The sequence below is a fragment of the Mus caroli genome, unplaced genomic scaffold (genome assembly GCF_978045245.1).
Source record: "Mus caroli unplaced genomic scaffold, Mus_caroli_1 scaffold_8, whole genome shotgun sequence".
Classification (NCBI taxonomy): Eukaryota; Metazoa; Chordata; class Mammalia; order Rodentia; family Muridae; genus Mus; species Mus caroli.
The window spans coordinates 138,681,069-138,690,539 of record NW_028227263.1 but is presented as its reverse complement, the minus strand read 5'-3'; the positions used below and the strand labels follow the sequence as shown (position 1 = coordinate 138,690,539).

The following is a 9,471-nucleotide window of genomic DNA, read 5'->3' as shown; positions in this document are numbered from 1 at the left end:
CTTGAGAGGCAGAGGCAGGCAGATTTCTGAGTTCAAGACCAGACTGGGCTTGAACAGAGTGAGTTCCAGAACTACACAGGGATACACAGAGAAACCCTGTCTTGAAAAACAAAAACAAAACAAAACACCCAAAAACAAACAAACAAACAAAAAAATAAACAACAACAAAAAAAGAAAGTAGTGAGCCTTTGTGGAAACAAAAACTTTACTGCATAGGGAGGGTTATAATACTTGGATTGGACTTGTATTGTGGAAACACAGGCCATTGATCCCAGCTGTCTGGAGCCAGAGGCAGACAGATCCCTTTGAATTCCAGACCAGCCTGGTCTACATAAGGATTATCAAAATACCCAGCATTCAAAAAGGACCCTTGGGGCAGGGAGGTGGCAGAGGGCAAGGGATGACAAACTAACAAGATCACTTGCAAGAAAGTCTCACAAAGTAAGTGGGGTTTTTAAATTTTGTTTTGTAAGCAGAAACAAACTGAAGCCTTTTGAAAAGAACTTCCATTTTTAATATGTGTCAAATTAAGTTTAATTCCTAAAGACCTCTCTGGGTACTGAAAAGGTCAGGAGCTTTGGGAAGGTCTTGGAACACTTGCTCATCTTGGAAGGAAGAGGCTAATTTTTCTCAGACCACAGGTTGGGAACAGACCTGCAGGTGGGGACACATTCTGCAGGACAGAAAGTTGCCCACCTTCAGATGAGTTTGCCATTTTGCAGAGACAATAGCTACACCTTCTCCTCCCCTCCTGGTCTCATGCTGTCTCTGATTGTCATGAAGTCATTAACGTTAAGTGGAGGACATTCCTAGAAATAGGAACATAAAATACGTACAGTGTTATACAAACAAGCATTACTGACACTTGTGGAGGCCCATGCCTGCTAGTCCTGTCCCAGAGGCAGGAACAATGCATGTCATCCTGGATCTGGCAAATCCTGATGGGTGGGAATATGTAACTGTAACTTGGAGCAGATGTTGATGGTTTCAGACTTAAAATTTTTCTGTGATATTCTGGCTTGGAGTTGATTTTCAGCTCCCAAGTTCTGTGGCCCTGATCAGCAGCAGCCTGAGGACAATAGACTTTTGTCATCTACTTGTGGATGGACGTCCCAATAAGCAGTCAGCTCCCAAGTCTGTGTTGCTATCTCCTACTGGTCAGTTTTTGCTGCCTAATTCAGTATCTTGCTTTGTATCTTGCTTTGCTTGGGTTATTTCGGATTTTTAACCCCCAATACTTTGTTTTTCAAGACAGTATTTCTCTGTGTAGCTTTGGCTGTCCTGGAACTTGCTCTTTTAGATCAGGATGGCCTCAAACTCAGAGATGCCCTGTGCATCCTGAGTGCTGGGATTAAAGGCATGTGCAGGATTTGTAAAGATTTTAATTCACTATTCTAATAAACATAAATTTCATCGTATATGACAGAGGTGACACATATTTACTGTTTCTTACTATGGGGTCCTCGAGGTTGATTGCTGGTCCTCTGTACCTACACAAACACCTAATGCCCCTCCTGCTGACCTCCTCAAATGGTACTTTCCTTGCTAGTGATTTTAGGCAACTTCTGGACCCACACCCACCATCCTATAGGGCAAGCAGCCTGGCTTCTCAGATGGGCCTATTGGGCATGCTTATGACTTCAGAAAGATAACCAATGGATATCAGCTGGGATCTACTAGACTCTGCCAAAGCGCAGGATTACCAGTGTGTGTGTCCCTTGTGTCCCAGAGTGGGTGAGACGTTACGGTGGTTGGGGAGGCTGGAGTCAGAGTGCTACCTGCCTACCCTTTTCCAGGATCTAAGAAACTATCAGGACTTCAACTTACCCTCACCTCTTTAGAGTTCAGGGAAGAGTTACCTCCTTCAGGCTGGGCTTCACACACAAGTAAGAGATAGGAGAACCTGGACCGACTCTAAGGTGGTGGCATGTATATGATAGATCCCTGCAAGCAGGAGGATGAGGCAGCAGGATGGGGACAGTTAGAGGTCACTGAGGTCCCCAGCCAGGGTTGTGGAATGTGTGTGTGTGCATTGGCAGTGAAGGCTTCAGCCTTCTCTCTCTGCCTCATTCTTCCTATCCCTAAGTCCCTCTTGCTCTCTCCCTCTCCCTTTCCCCTCTCCTCCCTCTCTTTTCTCTCCTCCATCTTTTCCTGGGCTCACTCTCCATCTCTACTTCTCCTGCAGTCCTTCTTTTTCACCTTCTCCCTTTTTCCTTTCCCTTCCATGCCCTCCCTACAATGTTCTTGATGCCCCTTTCCCTCTCCAATACCCTTTCCCCTCCCACCCTCCCCCAGTCTCTGACAGGGTGATTTTCTTGTGTACTAAGTGGGCCTCAAAGTAGCTATGGATTGCAATGTGACTTTGAATTCCTGCCTCCTTGTCTACCTCCCACAGACTATGGTTGCTATTTAGCATCACCAGGCCCATTTTTCCTCTCTCTCTTTCCTTAGCTACTGGCCAGATGGAGCCCAGCACCTCAACCAGGTGCCAAAGTTTCTAGAAGAAAGAAAATGGGACTCAGGTGACTAGTAAGCAGGGCAAGAGGAGCATTGGCTCATGGATCTAAAATGCTATTTTCCCTATGGAAGACCAGTGCTGAGGTTGTGAGCTCAGTGAATGAGGAAGGGGAGCGGTTGGGGACCCCTGACTCTTCCTAGTCTCTGATATGAGGTCATCTCTTCCATCTATTCAGGAATCATTTCACCATCAGTGACTTTGAAATTGGGAGTCCTCTGGGCAGGGGGAAATTTGGGTGTGTGTACTTGGCTCGGGTCAAGGAAAATCATTTCATCCTGGCCCTGAAGTTCCTCTTCAAGTCTGAGATAGAGGAGGAGGGATTGGAGCACCAACTACGAAAGGAAGTAGAGATCCAGGCACACCACAGTAAGCCTGATCTTTGTAGAACTCAGAGGTGGAGTTCTCCAGCGCCTGCTTCCCTCTTGCTGCTCTTGACCTCTGAACTCAGTCTTCATGACTCCCAAATAAACATTTTGTTTTCCACCTGAAGATTTTTTCTAACTCATCCAGTTAGGACAATTCTCTCCTGGTATCAGACACACCAGTTTCAAGTGTACACACATGTGCAGGTCAGAGGTCAACCCCCAGTGTTGCTCCTCAGGTGATGCACATCTTTTTAAAAAAGGTGTTCCTTTGTCCAGAGCCCCTGAGAAGCAGAGGCATGTGGACCACTGGGTGTGAGGCCAGCCTGATGGTTCTCAGTGAGTTCCAGGTCATCCAGAGTTACACAGTGAAACTCTGCCCCAAAGTAATCGGTTTTGTCTTATACCTACTTACTTAGTTTTGGTTTTGGTAATTTGGAGACAGGGTTTCTCTGTGTAGCCATGGCTGTCTTGGAATTTGCTCTGTAGATCTAGTAGGCTGCTCTTGAACTCGAGATTTGCCTGCACCTGCCTTTGGAGTGCTGAGATTAAAGTCTTGCACTACTCAGCAATTTTATTTTATTTTGTTTTGTTTTACGGGGAGTGGTGGCACATGGGCTACATGTGAGTCACAGGACACATGTGGAGGACAACTTGCAGGAATTAGTTCCTCTCTTCCACATACAGATTCTGGGAGTGGTACTCGGGTTAGCACACTTGGCAACAAATGTCTCTGTTTGCTATGCATCTTGCCTGCCTTGACTCTTCCTTCCTTCCTCCTTCAGACTCCCGAACATCCTTCACCTGTACAACTACTTCTACGATGACACTCGGATATACTTAATTCTGGAGTATGCTCCAGGAGGTGAGCTCTATAAGGAGCTTCAGAGTAATCAGGAGTTGGACCAGCAGCGTACAGCCACGGTGAGGGGAGTTCTGGGACCAAGGATGCACGCAGTGATGACAGTTACTGATTGTAGCTGCCAATATCCCTTCCCAACTCTTCTTAACTTACTCTTTTGTGTAGTAGTGTGGGATGTGGGGTGGGGGAGCATACAGGCCGTAGTGGGCACATATAGAAGTCATGAGACAACTTGGGGAGGATTCTGTTTTCTCCTTTCACTTTTATATGGCTTCCAGGGTTGAAACTCAGGTCACCAGGCATGTACAGCAAGCTCTCTTACCTACTGAGATATCTTGCTGGCCTTCATCTCTTGTTGTTCTGATTTGCAAGAAATCTTGGTAGATAGCCCAGGCTTCCCTGAAATCTCCAGGATGATGCCTGGCTCAGGGTGCTGTATTTCCCTTCCTGGGGCAGAGTCTTTTCTAAGCAGCTCAGAATGACTTGGAAATCCTGTATAGCCCAGGTTAACCTTGAGTTTGCAACCTTGTAACTCCTAGGATGATAGGCCACCCAGCTTTGGACTCTTTGTTTCCATGAGGGTTGTTTGTTTGTTTATTTGTTTGTGTGGTTTTGATTTTTAGGTGTGCTTACATGTAACTTTTTGGTCTAGTTCTAGTCTAGTGTGTTTATGGTCTTAGGTTAATCCCCAGTGTAGCCACAGAATATTATTATTGATAGATTAGATTTTTTTTGAGATAGGGTCTCTCACTTCTTGTCTGACCTAGAACAATATAGACAGGAAGGCTTTAATCTCACAGAAATCCTCTTACCTCTGCTTCCCTAGTGCTGGCTACCACACCTGGTGTCGTTCTTATCAAGCATTAGATTGCAACTGGGGCTGGAGAAACAACTCATTGGGTAAGGATGCTTGCTGCCTAGGCTGAACACCAGCATCCTGGGTCCCACATGGTTAAAGGAGAGATAAAACCCAGAAGGTTGTCCTTGTACCTCTCCATGCACTTATTCACATATATAGGCACAGAATAAGAAATAAATGCAATGAAAATAGTATATGAAAAGTCCAACTCTATTAGATAGAAAATCAAACCATAAACATATATTGGAAAGCTAGCTGGGCATAGTGTTGCTGGCCTATAATTCCAGAACTTTGAAGGCTGGGGCAGAAGGCTCAGGAGTTCAAGGTCAGCTTGATCTACATATCAAGTTTCAGGCCATAAGGTTACATAGTGCAACCTTATGTCATAAAAGGAAAAAAGAAAAAGGTACCTAGAAATTGTAGGGTGCTCTAAGAAAAGCCCTAGAACTCTATCCCTGCACCATCAGTTGGCTTTTCTGGACAATAAAATCTCTGACTCCTGTAGCCTTCCCTCTGATCCTTTAGGGGAATGTTCTGATTGTCTCAGCTGTAGCCTCCCCCAGCTTTGAGTAGGCTGGCTCAGACCTTCCAGCCTCTGTGAATGAGACCACCTGGGGTGGAGCCTTCCCACCTAGATGGCTCTATTGTTCTGTCACCTGTGGCTGTTCTTCTTCAAAGAAGTAGCTACAGGTGAGAGGCTGAACCTGACTTCCTGAGAAATTCCTGAGATAGCCCACAACCTGTGGACTTGGTGACCCAATGTTAATAGCTCTGACAGACTAGTGTTAACAACTTAGCAACAAAGCATCAAGAAGCCTGGCATGGTGGGGGATGGGCCTCCCCCCTTTATAAGCACAGATCCTTAGTAAACATTGGGCCTTGATCAGAAATCTGTCTGGTCTTTACTTCTCTGACATTCTCTACCATACAGCTTCAGCCTCCCACTTGGGAGCTCAATCAGTGTGGCCCCAGGGGGCTACAGGGTCTGAAGGGACCATTTCTTGTGGTCTCATTCACAATAGCAGCAAGGTCTGAGCCAGCCTACTCAAGGCTGGGGGAGGCTACACTCAGCACAGCTTCTGTGTCTGGCTCCTGTTCTGCTAAGTCTATAGTGGAGGGGTGGGGGCTGGCTAGTTTATAACCATCGTGCTATTTAAAGACAGGTAGATCTCATGAGTTTAAGGCTGACCTGGGCCAGACAGTGAAGGCCCTCTTTTAAAAAGAACAAAGAGGCAAGTGGTGGTGACTGAGGCCTTTACTCCCTGAGCTACAGAGAGAGTTCCAGGATAGTAAGAGCTACAGAGAGAAACCCTGCTGAAAAACAAGGTCGATAGTAAGGCACCACTCTAAAGATTGTCCTCTATGCTCCCCATTGCTGTGTGTATACACACAAAGAGACAATAGAATTATTGTCGAAAACATGAGATTCCATAGTAATGATAAAATTTGTAATGTCTGTTCTACCTTACAGGGAATCTGTGAAAGTCTTCCCCCCACCAGACTGCTTTTGTTCACACAGATAATACAGAAGTTGTCAGATGCCCTGACCTACTGCCATGAAAAGAAGGTGATTCACAGGGACATCAAGCCAGAGAATCTCGTGCTTTGCCTCAATGGTCAGGTGAAGATCTCAGACTTTGAATGGTCTGTGTATACCCCCTCCCTCAGGTAGGTTGGATGGGATAGGGGTAGGAACCTCATACTAGTGAGGCATTTCCCAAGTGAATTCATCTCACATGGAAGGCCCAGATACAAACTGGGCCTTGTGGTTATCAAGCACCTTTCCAAATACACACTTTTAAAATCAACTTGCAAATTGAAAGAATTGGGTGGGTAGGGTAATGAACTCAGTAGATAAGAATAGTTCCTTTCTGATCAGGAAACCTGAGTTTAGATGGAAAGAACCTGTACAAATATAGCTGTGGCTATAGATTACTTTAACCCCTGCCTTGAGTGATGGAGACAGGCAGATCCTAAAAGCTAGCCAGCCACTGGCAGAAATGACTGGATTCAATGAGAGACCTTGCCTTAAAGAAATACATGAGGAGCTTAATAAAGACACTGAATGTCCTCCTCCTCTGTCTTTGTTAGTGTGTGTCTTTAGGCATGTATACACACACACACACACACACACACATACACACACACACACACACACACACACATACACACACATACACACACACACATACACACACAATGCAAATAGAGCTTTGCTTTGCTTTCCTAGTCTTTATCAGTATTTGCCTTTGCCAGTAAGATTCCATGTAAAATTAGCAAGCATCCCAGGAAGGAATTTCTCCATGTTGATGAGCTACATTTCCTTGGTTCCTTTTGAGACGCACACCATTATTATGTACATCATAAATCTTCCTCAGTCACTGACTCTGACCACCAGGCTGGCCTCAGACTTACAGCAATCCTGTGATGTTATGCTACAGGTGATATGCTGCACCATGTTTTAAAACATGAGATTAGTGTTTCTTCCCTTATAGTATTTACTTTTTCTGAGTTGGTTTAGTTTTTTTAATTTTTATCTTCTATGTATGGATGTTTTGCCTGCATCTAGGACTTGTGCACCGTTTTTCATGCCTGTTCTCGTGGAAGCCAGAAGAGGGCATCAGTTGTTTTTAAGCAGCCACATGGATGCTGCAAAATCTGTCCAGGGTCTTTTAGAAGAGCAGACAGTGCTCTTAACCACTGAGTCATCTCTCCAGCCCTGCCTTGTCTGACTGGTTGTGGACTGGTTCCTGTTGCAACCTTCCCAAATGCCAGAATTAAGAGATGTGAGCTATTACTATATGCATCTGCTTTCCCTGAATGTTAAACAAAAAGAAAACCTGTGTTTATTCTCATATGTGCATGCAGGCACACATGTGCCATGTTGTGTCTGGGAGGAGGGTGGGCATGTAAGAGGACACCTTCAAGACAGTCCCTCACCTTCCACCTTATTTGAGACAAGGTCTTTTGTTTGCTCTTTCATAGTTGCCTAGCTGGTCTAAAGACTTTCTATGATTCTCCTCTGCCTCCCCATCTCACTATAGAAGTTCTAGGACTATAGTCATGGACCCGGCTTTATGTGGGTTCTGGGGGATAGAACTCAGGTCCTCAGGAATTCCCCTTCCAATTGCTTTGCCCCCTGACTCACCTCCTATAGCCCCTCTGAATCTTGAACCATATTAACAGTTGGTATTTATGAACAGTTTTCCTTGCCTCAGGCATGCACAGGAGTGACTCTTCAGGATGTCCCTGTGTCTCCCATTTCCTTGGAAGCTGGACAGCGAAGATTTCCCATTTTTTAAGCCTATGCACAGTGCAACCTTCTGTGTCCTGTTCTAGGAGAAAGACAATATGTGGGACTCTGGACTACTTGCCCCCCTGGAAATGATAGAGCAGAAACCATGCAATGAGATGGTTGATCTGTGGTACATTGGGGTCCTCTGCTATGAGCTGCTGGTGGGGAAGCCACCCTTTTTGAGCAGCACTTCCAGTGATACATACAGATGCATCCACCATGTATGATGTGTTCGAGCACACACTCGTTCTCGTGCGTGCGCACGCGCGCACACACACACACACACACACACACACACACATATACACACATGCACAACATTCACCAGGAAGCCAGATAGTGATGGCTCCTGTGTGGGCCTTTGGGACTGAAATGTATACAAAAGATAATCTGCTAAAACCAAAAGGGTGCCATGAGGAGACTTATAGCACAGAGAGATTACAAAAAGAGAATAACTAGATTCTATTCTTCTTCCCCTGGCTCATTAGGTGGATTTTAAGTTTCCTTCATCAGTGCCTGCAGGAGCCCAGGACTTGATCTCCAAGCTTCTTAGGTACCATCCTTCAGAGCGGCTCTGCCTGGCCCACATCCTGAAGCACCCCTGGGTCAGGGAACACTCTCGAAGGGTGCTGCCTCGCTGTGTTCAGATGTCTTCCTGAGCCCTGTCCTTCTCTATCCCTATGTATTTCTTCAGGAAGCTCTCCAGGCTGTTTGTTAGTGTGTGTGGTTTGCTTGTTTTCTCTTTTATGAAATGATGTTAATTAAAATTGATTACTTTAGCATCAATCTTGCTTGAGTGAGTTAGTGTGTGGATTGAATTGAAACGTTTGTCTTACATGAGTGATAGAGGTGGAGGCCAGAAGCCCACACCAGGTGGCTCCCTCTATTGCTCTCCATCTCATATTCTGAGAGGATAGATCTCTGAACTGAACATGAAATCACCAAGTGGGCTTGACTGGCTGGTAAATAAAACACAGTATTTTTCCTATGTCAAGCTTCCCAGTGCCAAGATCACAGAAGCACTAAAGTATGCCCAGCTTGTACCAGGGTGCTGGGGATCAAACTCAGTCCCTGTGCTTCTGCACATGGATAGAGGCACACCCATGCTTACACACACATAAAATAACCACTAAATGAAAGGAAGTTGGTGTATAAGGAGAGATAATGTATGTGTAGAACTGGGGGTCCTGTCTAGAGCACTCAGTTTATCAGCTTTACATTTGCCCTGATTTTGGGCAAACATTCCAGACATACAACACTGCAAACTACCTTCTATACAGAAAGAATGTCAGTCTCACCCAGGCCCCGAATACTCCTGCACTGTGTTCATTGTTATTTGATGGATCTGAAGCCAGGCCTGGTCACCCATGCCTACAATCTTAAGTATTCAGGAGGCTCAAGCAGGAGAAGTTCAGTTCAAGGCCAACCCGGCCAATTTGGCGGGATTGTCTCAAATTAAAACAATTTCATGTAATAATAACACCACTCCTGGACATATACCCAGAAGATGCTCCAACATATAATAAGGACACATGTTCATAGAAGCCTCATTTATAATAGCCAGAAGATGGAAAG

The 9,471-nt window shown here is 45.3% G+C and overlaps 1 pseudogene; it reads left to right on the top strand.

Moving 5' to 3' along the window:
* The first annotated feature begins 1,699 nt into the window (after positions 1 to 1,699).
* Positions 1,700 to 8,555, top strand: LOC147003705 (aurora kinase C-like; annotated as a pseudogene).
* Positions 8,556 to 9,471: the final 916 nt, after the last annotated feature.